Here is a 17,393-nt window from a genome sequence, read left to right as displayed (position 1 = left end):
AGTATTCTACTAGGTGCTATCTATTTTAATATTTTTATATAAAGCATGCTCCTAGTATATAGTCTAATATATCTATCTTTATAACTATCTCTAGTCCTAGTTAATAGATCTTAAAAACTGGCTCCTAGGTAAATAACTTTTTAACTTTTTAAAGAGTTCCTGCTGTTCCTCTCCCTATACCTATAGTTCTTCTTTTTTTATTAACCGCGTAAATGGCTTAATATCCTTTAATTACTGCGCTATAAACCTTCTATAGTAATTGCAAAACCCTAGAAATAATCTTAACTACGTAACGTTCTTTAGTTTTTACTAATTTACTATAGCCTTAATCTTTTTTAAATCTATACTAAGTTAGCCTAGTTTAATAATAAATTTAACGAAATTAGTCTTTCTAGTAAAGAATTTACATTTCTTAATTACTACTAGTATTTATTCCTTTTATAGTCTCTTTAAGACCTATTTAATATATTCCCCGTATTCTTCCTTAGTTATTAAGTAGATAATAATAAATTTATCTAAGTATTCTTCTAATATATTATTAATACGCTTCTGGAATATTACTAGTACGTTTATAAGCCTAAATTATATAACTAATAGTTTATATAGTCCTTCCTTTAACCTAAAAGCTGCCTTTTATTTATTGCCTTCCTTAATTTTAATTTAATAGTACGCCTATCTTAGATCTATCTTTATAAAGATTTGCGCGTTACCTATCCTGTCTTAAATTTCGCTAATTAAGGGTAAAGGATACCTATCCTTTCTAGTAATGCTGTTTAACTGTCTATAGTTAATATATAGCCTTAGTTTACTATTTTTCTTTAGTATAAATAGTACTAGATAACCTGCTAATAACTATAATAGTTTAATATATTCCTTTTATAGGTTTTCCTAGATAAACTCTTTTAGTACTCTACCTTCCTCTTTAGTAAGCTTATAGATTAGAAAGAACTTTAGACTTATTTTTAGTTTTAATTCTATCTTATAGTCCTATACTATATACTCTAACAGCTTTTTACTTTTCGGTAACTATAGTTTTTTGCTATACTTATAGTATCTCTTTAGTATATAACTTAGTCCTTTTTTTTATTTCTTTATAGGTTGCTTTTACTTAGTACTATACTAACTTAGTCTATTATTATATCTTACGGCGTTAAGTATCCCTAATATTGACCTAACCTATAACCTAATTAATCTTTAAATTATATTCCTATAACTAAGGCATTTTTAGTACTGCCTTATTATTTCCTAATAGTAATATATTAAAAGATATCTTAATTTATCTCCCTTTAATGGTTAACTAAATAGGTCCTATTTTAAGATTAATAATGCCTCCTTTATAGGCTATTAGATCTCCTAAAATTATTACTAATAGGTAAGGATACTCCTTTTTCCTATATGGTAAACCCATTCTTTTAACTGCTACTAATAAGATATAGTTCCTCGTTGCTCTACTATCTATTAATACTTTAAACTGTTAATCCTACCACTTTACTTATAAATTTAGGTATTGTTCTTAAATTCCTTTAAGGGTTTAAGGCTTTATTATTAGCTCCCTCTAGTTTTATAGGCCTTTACTTTTCCTAACTGTTAGCTGCTTAATCCTATTTATACTTAGTCTACTTTTAGCTAATACTTAGTTTGCTTTTTGTCTTTTATATACTATAAATATATATTCTCTAGGTATTTTCACCACTATTATCTATCTAGGTATTCTTCTATAAGGAATCTTTTTGGCTAAAGTATTAAGTCTCCTAACTCCTAAACTTCTACTAGATGCTAGTTATGTATATACTTAACATTTTAATATTTCTGTTCTTCTACTAGCTAATATATTCTTATAGGGTATTTCTAATATTTATCCTTTAGTGCTTTGTGTATATTATACGTATTATCTATATATGCGATCTATAATAGCGTGTAATATACTTAGTGCTTTAGGTTAACTCTTAGTTTGTCTTTATCCTTAAGTTTAAACCTCTCTCTTACTAATCTAAACGTTATAACTTTATTTATAGGTACTAAGATACGCCTCTTACTTCTCTAGTCCTCTAAACGCTCCTTTAGATCTTTTAATATTATAATTAAGGCTCCCTTAATATAACTTATTGCTTTTTCTATAATTAGGTGGTCCTGGATAACTTTTTTATCCAACTATATATAGAAATCTTCCTATTTATTATTATGCCTTTGCCTATACTACTTTTAGTATAACTACTAGAGTGTATATAGTTTATTTATAAGGAAGTATCTTCTTATTGCTATATTGTAACAGCCTTTTATATATTATTTCTTAAACCTAGTTAAAATCCCTAGATCCTCTTTATTTTCTAGTTTAGTAAGCTACTTAGCTCTTAGTGTGCCTACCCTAGGCCTATTAGTAATTCTTTATATAGGTGCTCTGTCCCTTATATATCCTAATATACTAAATCTCTTATCTAGTTTCTATTCTTGCTATAAGGTGATTTTTGCTCTAAATTCCTTTATAGTTTCTTCCCTTTTACGTCTTATAAGTAGATCCTTAAAGTCTTCTTACTTCTTAATCTTAGTATTAACATTTTGATCTTTAGGTCAAACACTACGTTTTTTTAATAAGTCCTTTAGGTTTATATATCTATCCCCTAATTTAACTGCTGTTTATATTATAGATTCTCTAATCTATAACGAAGCTCCTTACTCCTTATTTATAGGTATCTATATTTATTCTTTAAATTCTTAGTCCCTTAAATTCTTTAATCCTAAGCTTACTTCTAGCTTAAGCTTTACTCTAGCCTTAGTCTAACTAGGCTTAGGTATTCTTATCTTATTTTAAAAGTCTTAAATTTTACTTATCTTATCTTAAGAGTCTTATATCCGTAAGAAACTCTATCCCGAGCTTATTTATATATCTTTAAACTAAGCTACTACCCTGCTCTATTAATTACTATTTATTATAGGTCCTTAGGTCTACCTTATCTTATCTTAAGAATCTTAGTTATCTCTTATCTTATTTTAAGAATCTTAAGCCTTTAGCTTCTTGCCTTTATTAAGTGCTAAAGTAGTTCGCTATCCTACTTCTTTTGCGTCTTATAAAGCGATAGATATTATATTTAGTAGGGTTTTAATCCCTACTAATATTTCCTGTTCTATAGTAGAATTATCCTCTACCTCTATTATAATATCTTTAAGGTCTATATACTTCTAGTAAGCTGCCTTTATTCCCTTATTATTATAGAATATTTCGCCTATATTAAATTTATTATCCTTAATATCCAATCTATAAACTAGTTTATTAGTTTCTCTATACTTTATAAATTTTAGCTCCTATAGCTAATAGCTTATACTATACTTAGCGTCTTTATAAACTTAGTATATGTTATTATAATAGAACGCAAAACTTCTAATTAAATATTTTTTTATTCCTTACAGTATACTATCGTCCCTCTATATATATATATCTTCTACTAATTAGGTTCCCTTTATTGCATAATAACTCTAACTATCTTTATAATCCCTTATAAAATAACCTTATTTCCCGTAATTTATATAAGCTCTATTTTTAAACTATTAACTTTACTATAGAGTCCGCCTAAATATCTTCTGCTATTAAGATTCCTAGTTTAGCCTTTGCTTTTTAGTTCTATAATTACTAGATCCTTAACCTTTAGGTTTCTATAGTTTTTTACGCTATCTCTTATAGGCTTCTTTAGTACCACTTAGGAAGGGGTAAAACTACCAACACCTATAGATCGAATAGCCTATATAGGACTATTCCTATTAGGAAGAGCACTTAAATAGTTTAAGCCTTACCTTATAGAAATCTAGGCGAACGGAATAACGACTACTAATTAAGAGGTGCGATTTATATTCTTAAGTTAGGAGGGGTTTATAGAATAACTTATATAAATATTTAGAGACCTAGAGGCAGTAACTATAGCAAAAAGAAAACTCTAAGATATTACGTAATAAACCTTAGCAATTAAGTATATAACGTAGTTCTAAATACTAGTAATATAAGTAAAGTAGAATAATAAGGCGCTTATAGCACAGTATAAATAGGGACTTAAGGCTAAAGTTTAGGACGCGATTATCCTAATAGAAGATGCGGATACCCTAAGGGATTTAATAGATTAAGTAATTAAGATTAAAAATTGGATCTACTAAAGGAAATAGGCTAAAAAAGGTTAGGATAGAGTTTTATAGTTATATAAGGCGCAGAATACGTATTAACTAAAGCTAAGTTAAAAACTATAGTATAGCGCAGAGCTAATAGACCTATGTGACTTTAAAGTGTATTTATATAAGGAATCCTTTAAGCTTTAATCTCTCTCCTAAGAATCTCTTAATTAATAGTAACTTAATTCTTACTGCACCTATCCTATTAACCCTTTCTTCTATTACTATACTATTAGCTATTAACTAGTTAACTATTTCTTATAGCTGTCTAACCGTTATAGGTTGCTATAAGTTAGTATTTACCATACTAGTGTTACCTGACTTTAAAGTAGTTACCACCGTTAATGGCGTTATAGTGGCTGCTTTTAATAGCATATTATTTAACTTTTTATATTTAATACTATAACTAGGTAGTAATTGTGTAACGGAACCTTATAGTAAGAACTATAATAGGCTTATTATTAAGCTAGGTATATAGGTAATATAAATTAAAGTTAATAACGTAATAATAATTAGTGGAGTAGTTGCCTAATAGATTAACTTTAATTATATTCTAAGAATTACTATAAGGAAGAAACTATCTAGGTAGGGACTAAGGGTCCTTAAATACACGACCGTACTCCTATAAAATCCTTCTTATACGTAATATACGTCTTATATATAAGGTACGTAAGTTCCTCCTATCCTTCTTATTTAACACGTAGCATATTATATAACCTTACTTACTATTCCTTATTATATAGTTCTACCGGCTCTATCCTAGACTATACTTAAATTAACTAACTAGCTTCTTTTAACTCTTCTCTAAGTAGTTATAATATTGTACTTAAAGCGTTTGTAATACTATCTCCCTCCTCTCTATCTTCGTCCTTAAAGATTTAGAATATCTCTAAGTTATTTACTAAAGGTATAATATCTGTCTAATTAATTTGGTTAATATTATTGCTTATTATACCTAAAGCAATTTCTTCTTCTTTAACTGTCCGTTGTGCTTACACCGTTGCTATAATATTGTCTCTTAGTGAGATTATACTATCTCTATATTCTTGCTATTTAAAAGAGGGGTTGGTTTATATTACGTTAGTAAACCCATCTTTACAATAACCGTTCTCTTATTTAGAGTGTACTAAAGCGAATATTTATTCGTCCTATAATGTTTACTCTATCTCTAATACTAAATATATATAATCTATTACTTTTAATAGTTGTCTAGTTCCCTAATTAATTTGTCTTAAGGTCTTATATTTAATTTATTACTACGCGGCTAAATAATAAACTATCCGTTACTCTAGCGGAGTTATATTATTCCCGTAACGCGGAATAAGAGGCTACTAAAGCTTAGTAAAGAGCCCTTAATTTCTATCTTACTATATTTACTTAACTAATCCGTCTTAAGAAGGTTCGTAAGAAGGTGCGTTTTAAAAAGTAGAAACTTATAGAATAAGGTTTATAGAAACTTGGCAATAAAAGAACGGATTCTCTTTTAATAGAGAAGGAAATAGATCTAAGTAGTTCGGCAACTACTCTTCTTAGGTCCCCCTTAGGTAACTTATTCTTTAGTAATCCTTTTTTTTAATACTGCTTAACCTAATCTCTTCTAATACTCCTATACCTTTCCTATAGCGTTCTTTAAATTCTCTAATAGTTTCTAGGTAGTCTTAATATAGCCTATCTACTTAACCTCGTACTATATTTTATTGTTAATGTCCTTATAACTAACGATCTTTAAAACTTACTATTTGTCTTCTTCCTATCCTCTATACGTGTCTACTTTATAAACTAGTGGCTTAATATTCCTATATACTGGCTTTAGTATTATAATATACTGTATAGGATAGATTTTTATTCTAGCTAGTAGGTTTAACTTAAATATAACCGGTAAAATCTTTTATATAATTTCGAAAGGTCCTAGTCTAACATAGTCTAACTTCTTACTTAGTTATTAACTCTTAAAAATTTTGTATAGTAGCTAGTATACTTTATCTCCCTCCTTAAAATCTGGTCCCTTAGATCTCTTAGCGTTATAGTACTTTTTTATTTTCTCTTATACTTTCTTTACTAATTCTATAAGGTCTATATAAAGATTTATTAATATCTTTATCCTTTTTTTAGCTATACCACTTATTTTCTTTACTTGCTATAGTAATAATAATATTCTTAGCTTATATCCGTAATTTACCTTAAATAGTAATATGCCTATTCCTTCTTAAGGTATTATATTGTATATAAACTATATAACTAGTAATAGTAATATCTAATTATTCTATGCGTAATTAATATAATATCTTAGATACTATTCTAGTGTCTAATTTAATTTTTCTATTTAACCGTCTATCTGCGGATAATATACGGTAAAAGTTACTGCTCTAACTCCTTACTTTACTAAGAATACCTCCTAAAATACTACTATAAATCTTAGATCTCTATCTAATATAATCTTGCTTAGTGCTCTATATCTTATAAATACTTCTTTAATATAGATTTTAGCGATATCTTCCGCTAAGATTTCTTCCGTATATGCTATAAAGTATCCCTACTTTATAAGCTTGTCCACTATTACTAAGATCGCATTATAATCTTATCCGGTAATAGGATTTTTTAACTTTAGTAACTTAATAATAAAGTCCTATAATATAACCTCCTATAGTCTCTCTGGTATTTTAATAGGTTATAGCCCTCCGTATAGCTTATACCTTATTAGTTTATTCCTTTAGCAATCTAAATACTCTTTTATAACCTTCCTAGCTATTTTTTAAATTCCGTTAATAATATACTCTTCTTAAAGTCTTAATACTAAGCCCGTGGCTCTATTATATCCTTAAGTTAATCCCTTATAGAAGTCCTCTATAAACTACTCTACTATACTTTTTAGGATATACTTTACTTCTTAATTTTTGTATATATCTATCTATAGATCTTCTAGCTATATTTCTAAAATTCTTTATACCTAAAAGCTTTCTAGTATCTTATAAACTCTTTCTGGTTTATTACCTTCTTACGTTATTATAATTTTCGGATAATTATACCTAATTAATCTATCTGTGTCTTTTCGTAATAAAGCCCCTAATGGCTTTTTATTATTTTGTAGTTTAGCTTTTTAACTTAGAGTATCTGCTTGCGTATTATCTATACCCTTAGTATACTAAATCTCGAAATAGTATTTTATAAATATCTCTACCCATCTAACCTGTCTTTAGTTAAGTTCCTTTATTATTAGAAATCCTATTAGGTTCTTATAATCCGTTTTAACTATAAATAGTTTCTCTATACCTTATAAGAATGCTCTCTATTTCTTTAGTGCTATAATTATACCTAATAACTCCTTGTTATAGATGTTATAGTTTAATTCTGGTAGTATTATCTTCCTACTATAGTATGCTACTGGGTGCTATCTATCTTAATATTTCTATATAAAGTATGTCCCTAGTATATAGTCTAATATATCTATTTCTACAACCGTTTCTAATTCTAGTTAATAGATCTTAAGAACTGGCTCTTAGGTAAATAACTCCTTAACTTTCTTAAAAAGTTTTTTCTATTCCTCTCCCTATGCCTATAGTTCTTCTTTTTTCGTTAATTGCGTAAATGGCTTAATATCCTTTAACTACTATACTATAAACCTTCTATAGTAATTGCAAAACCCTAAAAACGATTTTAACTACGTAACGTTCTCTAGTTCTTACCAATTCACTATAGCCTTAATCTTCTTTAGATCTATACTAAGTTAGCCTAGTTTAATAATAAATTTAACGAAATTAGTCTTCCTTATAAAGAACTCGCATTTCTTAATTGCTATTAGTATCTATTCTTCTTATAGTCTCTTTAAGACCTATTTAACATATTCCCCATATTCTTCCTTAGTTATTAAGTAGATAATAATATTATTAAGGTATACTATAATAAATTCGTCCAAGTATTCTCCTAATATATTATTAATACGCTTCTAGAACGTTGCTAGTGCGTTTATAAGCCCAAATTGTATAACTAATAGTTTATATAGTCCTTCCTTTAACCTAAAGGCTGCCTTCTATTTATTGCCTTCCTTAATTCTAATCTAATGGTACGCCTATCTTAGATCTATCTTCGTAAAGATTTATACGTTATCTATCCTATCTTAGATTTCGCTAATTAAGGGTAAAGGATACCTATCCTTTCTAGTAATACTGTTTAACTGCCTATAGTTAATACACAGCCTTAGTTTGCTATTTTTCTTTAGTACGAATAATACTAGATATCCTACTAATAACTGCGATGGTCTGATATATCCTTTTTATAGGTTCTCCTAGATAAACTCTTTTAGTGCTCTACCTTCCTCTTTAGTAAGCTTATAGATTGGAAAGAACTTTAGACTTATTTCTAGTTTTAACTCTATTTTATAGTCCTATACTATATACTTTAACAGCTTTTTACTTTTTAGTAACTATAGTTTCTTACCGTACTTATAGTATCTCTTTAGTACGTAACTTAAGCCTTACTTAGTCTCTTTATATATTACTCTGACTTAGTACTATACTAACTTGGCTTATTATTGCATCTTATAGCGTTAAGTATCCCTAATATTAACCTAACCTATAATCCAATCGATCTTTAGATTATATTCCTATAATTAAGGTATCCCTAGTACTGCCTTATCCCGTCCTAATAGTAGGATATTAAAAGATATCTTAATTTGTCTTCCTTTAATGGTTATATAAATAGGTCCTATTTTAAGATTAATAATCCCTCCTCCGTAGGCTATTAAATCTCCTAAAATTATAACTAATAGGTAAGATTGCTCCTTCTATCTATAAGGTAGTCCTATTTTCTTAACTGCTACTAGTAAGATATGGTTTCTTATTACTCCACTATCTATTAGCGCTTTAAACTGCTAATCTTACTATTTAACTTATAAATTTAGGTATTGTCCTTAAATTCCTTTAAGGGTCTAAGGCTCTACCACTAGCTCCCTCTAGTCCTATAGGCCTCTACTTTTCCTAACTATTAGCTACTTAATCCTATTATACTTGGCTCGCTCTTTAGCTAATACCTAGTTCGCTTTTTATCTTTAATATACCATAGATACGTATTCTCTAAGTATTCCCACTACTATTATCCGTCTAAGTATTCTTCTATAAGGAATCTTCCTGGTTAAAGTACTAAACTTCCTTCCTCTTAGACTTTTACTGGATACCATCTATATAGGTATTTAGCATTCCTATACTATTGCTCGTCTATTATCTAGTATATCCTTATAGGGTATTTCCAATTCTTTTCCTTTAGATTCTTATGCATCTCGTATATATCGTCCACATATACAATCTATAATAGCGTATAGTGTACTAGGTGCTTTAAGTTAACTCTTAACTTATCTTTATCTTTAAGTTTAAACCTTTATCGTGCTAATCTAAACGTTATAACTTTATTTATAGGTACTAAGATACGTCTCTTGCTTCTCTAATCCTCTAATCGTTCCTCTAAATCCTTTAACGTTATAATTAAGGCTCCTTTAATATGCGTTATAGCCTTTTCTGTAATTAGGTAGTCCTAGATAACTTTTTTATCCAACTATATATAGAAATCTTCCCACTTATCGTTATGCCTTTACCTATACTTTTAGTACAGCTACTAAAGTATATATAGCTTGTCTATAAGGAAGTATCTTCTTATTACTATATTGTAATAGCCCTTTATATATTATTCTTCGAACCTAGTAGGGATCCCTAGATCCTCTTTATCTTCTAGTTCGGTAAGCTACTTAGCTCTTAGTATGCCTGCCCTAGGCCTATTAGTAATTCTTCGTACTAGTGCTCTGTCCCTTATACGTCCTAATATGCTAGATCTCTTATCTAGTTTCTGTTCTTGCCATGTGATAATTCTTTATCTAAATTCTTCTATGGTTTCTTTTAGTTTGCGTCTTACGCTTAGATTTTTAAAGTCTTCGCACTTCTTAATCTTAGTATTAACTTTTCGATCTTTAGTCTAAACACTATATTCTATTAATAAGTCTTCTAGGTCTATATATTCGTCTCCTAGTCTAATTACTATTTATGCCGCAGATTCTCTAATCTATAAAGAAGCCCCTTACCTCTTATTTATAGGTGTTCTTATTCGTACTCCAAATTCCTAACCCCTCTAGATTCTCGATCCTAAGCTTGCTTCTATCTTAAGCTTTACTCCCGCCTTAGTCTAACTAGGCTTACTTAGTGTTCTTATTTTATCTTAAGAGTCTTAAATCTCACTCATCTCGTTTTGAGAGTCTTGTGCTTTGAGGAAACTTCGTCCTAAGCTTATTCGTATATTACTAAACTAAGCCGTTACTCTGCTCCATTGGTTATCGTCTGTTATAGGTCCTTAAGCTTGCCTTATCTCGTCTTAAGAATCTTAAGCCTTTGGCCTTTTGCCTTTATTAAGTGCCGAAGTAGTTTACTATCCTACTTCTCTTGCATCTTGTAAAGCGATAGACATTATATCTAGCGGGGTTTTAATCCCTACTAATATTCCCTATTCTGTAGTGGAATTATCCTCTACTTCTAGTATAACATCTCTTAGGTCTACATACCCCTAGTAAGCTACCTTTATTGCCTTATTATTACGAAATGCTTCGCCTACATCGAAATTATTGTCCTTAATGTCCGATCTGCGAGCTGGTTCGTTAGTTCCTCTATATCCTATAGGTGCTGGCTCTTATAGCTAATAGCTTACGCCGTACTTAGCGTCCTTATAAATTCGGTATACATTATTATAATAGAACGCAAAACTTTTAATTAAATATTCTTTTGTTCCTCGCAGCATATTATCGTCCCTTTATATATATATATCGTCTGCTAGTCTTATGCCTTTTACTATATAGTAACTCTGCCTACTTTTATAGTCTCTAATATAATAACCCTATTTTCCGTAATTTATATAAGCTCCCTCTTTAAACCATTTTTCTTACTATAGAGTCCGCCTAAACGTCTTCTGCTACTAAGATCCCTAATTCGGCCTTTACTCCTTAAACCTTTAATTACTTAATCCTTATCCTCTAGGTTTCTACGGTTTCTTACTCTATCTCTTATAGGCTTCTTTAATACCGCTAAGGTCTATTAGCTCTGCGCCATACTATAGTTTTTAACTTAGCTTTAGTTATTGCGTACTCTGCGCCTTATATAACTATAGAACTCTATCTTAGCCTCTCTTAGCCTGTTCCCTTTAGTAGATCTAATTATTAATCTTAATCGCCTAATCTATTAGTTCCCTTAGGGTGTCCGCATCTTCTATTAGGATAATTACGTCCTAGACTTTAGCCTTAAGTCCTTATTTATACTATGCTATAAGCGCCCTATTATTCCACTCTACTTATATTACTAATATCTGGAACTGCGTTATATACTTAATTGCTAAGGTTTGTTACGTAATATTTTAAAGTTTTTTCTTTGCCGTAGTCGTTGCTTCCGGGTTTCTAAATATTTAGGTAAGTTATTTTATAAATCCATTCTAGCTTAAGAACATAAACTATACCTCTTAGTTAGTGGTCATTATACCGTTTACTTATATCTCTATAAGGTAAGGCTTAAACTATTTAAGTGCTCTTCCTATTAAGAACAGTCCTACATAGGCTATTTAATCCATAAGTATTGCCAGCTTCGCTCCTTCCTGTGCTATCTTAAAGTGCATTTATATAAGGAATCCTTTAAGCTTTAATCTCTCCCCTAAGTACCTTTTAATTAATAGTAACTTAACCTTTGCTACGCCTATCCCGTTAATCCTATTTTCTAATATTACATTATTTTCTGTTAACTAGTTAACTATCTCTTATAGTTGTCCGACCGTTATAGGTTGCTATAAGTTAATGTCTACTATACTAGTGTCGTTACCTAATCTTAAAGAAGTTGCCGCCGTCAATAGCGTCGTGGTGGCTGCTTTCGGTGGCATGTTATTCGACTTTCTATATTAATACTATAACTAGGTAATAATTGTGTAACGGAACCTTATAGCAGGAACTATGGTGGGCTTGTTATTGGGCTAGGTATATAGGTAATATAAGTATAGAAGTTAATAACAAATAATAACTGGTGGAGTGGTTGCCCAACAGATTAACTCTAATTATATTCTAAGAATTACTATAAGGAAGGAACTATCTAGGTAGGGACTAAGGGTCCTTAAATACACAACCGTACTCCTATAAAATCCTTCTTATACGTAATATACGTATACTCTATCTACTCTATTACGGATTATATAGATCCTATAGATTATACAGATCACCTTACGTAACCTCGGTTACTATTCCTCGTCATATGGTTCTATCAGCTCCATCCTGGACCGTGCCTGAATTAACTAACTAGCTTGTTCCGACTCCTCTCCAAGTAGTTATAACATCGTACTTAAAGCGTCCGTAACAATAATAAATTTAATATAGGCGAAATATTCTATAATAATAAGGCGATAAAGGTAGCTTATTAGGAGTATATAAACCTTAAAGATATTATAATAGAGGTAGAGGATGATTCCATTATAGAATAGGGAATATTAGTAGGGATTAAGACCCCGCTAGATATAATGTCTATTACTTCGCAAGATATAAGAGAAGTAGGATAGTAAACTACTTCGGCACTTAATAAAGGCAAGAAGCTAAAGGCTTAAGATTCTTAAGATAAGATAAGAGATAACTAAGATTCTTAAGATAAGATGAGGTATACCTAAGGACCTATAATAGACAGAAACCGATAAAGTAGGGTAGTAGCTTAGTTTAAAGATATATAAATAAGCTTAGGATAGAGTTTTCTATAGGTATAAGACTCTTAAGACAAGATAAGTAAGATTTAAGACTTTTAAGATAAGATAAGAATACCTAAGCCTAGTTAGACTAAGGTAGGAGTAAAACTTAAGTTAGAAGTAAGCTTAGGATTAAGAATTTTAAGGGACTAAGAATTTGGAGTATAAATAAGGATACCTATAAATAAGAGGTAAGAGGCTTCTTTATAGATTAGAGAATCTATAGTGTAAATAGTAATTAGACTAGGAAACAGGTATATAGACCTAAAAGACTTACTAGGGGAACGCAGTGTTTGGCCTAAAGATTGAAATATTAATACCAAGATTAAGAAGTAGAAAGGCTTTAAGGATCTACTTATAAGATGTAAAAGGAAAGAAACTATAGAGGAATTTAGAGTAAGAATTGCCTTATAGTAAGAATAGAAACTAGATAAAAGATTTAGTATATTAAGACGTATAAGGGATAAAGCACTAGTATAAAGAATTACTAATAGGCTTAGGGTAGGTATATTAAGAGCTAAGTGGCTTACTAAACTAGAAAATAAAGAGGATCTAGGAATTCTAATTAGGTTTAAAAAATAATATATAAAAGGCTATTATAATATAGTAATAAGAAGATACTTCCTTACGAACGAACTATATATACTTTAGTAGCTATATTAAAAGTGGTATAGGCAAAGGCATAATAATAAGTAGGAAGATATCTATATATAGTTGGATAAAAAAGTTATTTAGGACTACCCGATTATAGAAAAAGCAATAAGTTATATTAAGGGAGCCTTAATTATAATATTAAAGGATCTAAAGGAGCGTTTAGAGGACTAGAGAAGTAAAAGGCGTATCTTAGTACCTGTAAATAAAGTTGTAACGTTTAGATTAATATAAGAAAAGTTTAAACTTAAGGATAAAGACGAGCTAAGAGTTAACCTAAGACACTAAGTATATTATATATTGGCGTGGATTATATACGTAGATAATACGTATAATATATATAAAGCACTAAAAGATAAGTATTAGAAATACCCTATAAGAATATATTAGCTAGTAGAAGAATAGAAGTATTAAAACGCTAAGTATATATATAGCTGGCATTTAGTAGAAGTTTAGAAGTTAGAAGACTTAATANTTTANCTAGGAAGATTCCTTACAGAAGAATGCCTAAACGGATAATAGTAGTAGAAATGCCTAAAGAATACGTATCTATAGTATATTAAAGATAAAAAGCGAACTAAGTATTAGCTAAAGGTGGATTAAGTATAAATAGGATTAAGTAGCTAATAGTTAGGAAAAGTAGAGGCCTACGGGACTAAAGGGAGCTAGTAGTAGAGCCTTAGACCCTTAAAGGAATTTAAGAATAACACCTAAATTTATAAGTTAAGTGGCGAGATTAGTAGTTTAAAGTATTAATAAATAGTGGAGTAATAAGGAACTATATTTTACTAGTAGTAGTTAAGAGAATAGGATTACTATATAGGAAGAAGAAATATTCTTACCTATTAGTAATAATTTTAGGAGATCTGATAGCCTACAGAGGAGGCATTATTAATCTTAAAATAGGACCTATTTAGTTAACTATTAAAGGGAGATAAATTAAGATGTCTTTTAATATATTACTATTAGGGAATAATAAGGCAGTACTAGAAATGCCTTAGTTATAGGAATATAATCTAAGGATTAATTAGGTTATAGGTTAGGTCAATATTAGGGATACTTAATAGCGTAAGATGTAATAATAAGCTAAGTTAGTATAGTACTAAGTAGGAGCAACCTATAAAGAAATAGAGAAAGGACTAAGTTATGTACTAAAGAGATACTATAAGTATAGTAAGAAACTATGGTTATTAGAAAGTAAAAAGCTATTAGAGTATATAGTATAGGACTATAAAATAGAATTAGAACTAGAAATAAGTCTAAAGTTTTTTTTAATCTATAAGCTTACTAAAGAAGAAGGTAAAGCATTAAAAGAGTTTATCTAGGAAAATTTATAAAAAGGATATATTAGACCATCGCAGTTATTAGCGGGTTATCCAGTACTATTTATACCCAAAAAGAACGGTAAATTAAGGCTGTGTATTAACTATAGATAGTTAAACAGTATTACTAGGAAGGATAGGTATTCTTTACCCTTAATTAGCGGAATCTAAAATAGGATAGGTAATGCGTAAATCTTTATAAAGATAGATCTAAGATAGGCGTACTATTAGATTAGAATTAAGGAAGGCAATAAATAAAAGGTAGCCTTTAGGTTAAAAAAAAAAGGACTATATAAGCTATTAGTTATGCAATTTAGGCTTATAAACGTACTAGTAATATTCTAAAAGCGTATTAATAATGTATTAGGAGAATACTTAAATAAGTTTATTATAGTATACCTCGATAATATTATTATCTACTTAATAACTAAGGAAGAATACGGAGAATACGTTAAATAGGTCTTAAAGAGACTATAGGAAGAATAGATGCTAGTAGTAATTAAAAAATGCGAGTTCTTTACCAGGAAAACCGATTTTATTAAATTTATTATTAAACTAGGCCAACTTAGTATAGATCTAAAGAAGATTAAGGCTATAGTAAATTAGTAAGAACTAAAGAATATTACGTAGTTAAGATTGTTCTTAAGGTTTTATAATTACTATAGAAGGTTTATAGCGCAGTGGTTAAAGAATATTAAACTATTTATATAATTAATGAAGAAAGAAGAACTATAGGCAGAGGGAGAGGAATAGTAAAAGCTATTTAAGAAAGTTAAGGAGTTGTTTACCCAGAAGCTAGTTCTTAAAATCTATTAACTAGGACTAGAGACGGTTATAAAAATAGATATATTAGACTATATACTAGGGGCATACTTTATATAGAAATATTAAAATAGATGGCACCTAGTAGTATACTATAGTCGGAAGATAATACTACTAGAGTTAAACTATAACATCTATAATAAGGAGTTGTTAGGTATAGTTATAGTACTAAAAAAATAGAAAGTATTCTTATAAGGTATAGAAAAACTATTTATAGTTAAAATAGATTATAAGAACCTAATAGGATTTCTAATAATAAAGGAACTTAACTAAAAATAGGTTAGATGGGTAAAGATGCTTATAGAATACTATTTTAAGATTTAGTATATTAAGGGTACAGACAATACGCAAGTAGACGCTTTAAGTAAAAAGGCTAAACTATAAAATAATAAGAAGCTATTAGGGGCTTTACTATAAAAAGATATAGATAGACTAATTAGGTATAATTATTTAAAAAATTATAATAACGTAAGAAGAACTAGAAAGAGTTTATAAGTTACTAAAAAGCTTTTAGGTATAAAGAATTTTAGAAATATAGCTAGAAGATCTATAGGTAGATATATATAAAAACTAAGAAGTGAAGTATATCCTAAGAAGTATAGTAGGATAATTTATAAAAGATTTCTATAAGGAAATAACTTAAGAATATAATAGAGCTATGGGCTTAGTATTAAGACTCTAAGAGGAGTATATTATTAATAGAATTTAGGGCTTAGCGCGAAAAGTTATAAAGAAATATCTAGATTGCTAAAGGAATAAACTAATAAGGTATAAGCTATACGGAGGGCTATAACCTATTAAAATACTAGAGAGACTATAGGAGGTTATATTATAGGACTTTATTATTAAGTTACTAAAGTTAAGAGACCCTATTACCAGATAAGATTATAATATAATCTTAGTAATAGTAGATAAGCTTACGAAGTGGGGATACTTTATAGCATATATAGAAGAAATATTAGTAGAAGATATCGCTAAAATTTATATTAAGGAAGTATTTATAAGATATAGAGTACTAAGTAAGATTATATTAGATAGAGATCTAAGATTTATAGTAGTATTTTAGAAGGTATTCTTAGCGGAATAAGGAGTTAGAGCAGTAACTTTTACCACATATTATTTATAGATAGATAGTTAAACGAAAAGACTAAATTAGATACTAGAGCAGTATTTAAGACACTATATTAATTACGCACAGAATAATTAGGTATTATTACTACTAGTTATATAGTTTATATATAATATAATACCTTAAGAAGAAATAGGTATATTACTATTTAAGGTAAATTACGGGTATAAGCTAAGAATATTATTATTACTATAGCAAGTAAAGAAAATAAGTAGTATAACTAAAGAAAGAATAAAGACGTTAATAAATCTTTATATAGACCTTATAGAATTAATAAAGAAAGTATAAGAGAGAATAAAAAGGTACTATAATGCTAAGATATCTAAGGGACTAGATTTTAAGGAGGGAGATAAAGTATAGCTACTATACAAAAATTTTAAGAGTTAACGACTAAGTAAGAAGTTGGACTATATTAGATTAGGACCTTTTAAAATTATATAAAGGATTTTACTAGTTACGTTTAAGTTAGACCTACTAGCTAAGATAAAAATCTATCCTATATAGTATATTATAATGCTAAAGCTAGTATATAGGAATATTAAGCTACTAGTTTATAAAGTAGATATATATAGAGGATAGGA

This window comes from Cenococcum geophilum (genome assembly GCF_001692895.1).
Source record: "Cenococcum geophilum 1.58 unplaced genomic scaffold K441scaffold_9, whole genome shotgun sequence".
Lineage (NCBI taxonomy): Eukaryota > Fungi > Ascomycota > Dothideomycetes > Gloniales > Gloniaceae > Cenococcum > Cenococcum geophilum.
Note: the sequence above shows the minus strand (reverse complement) of the source record.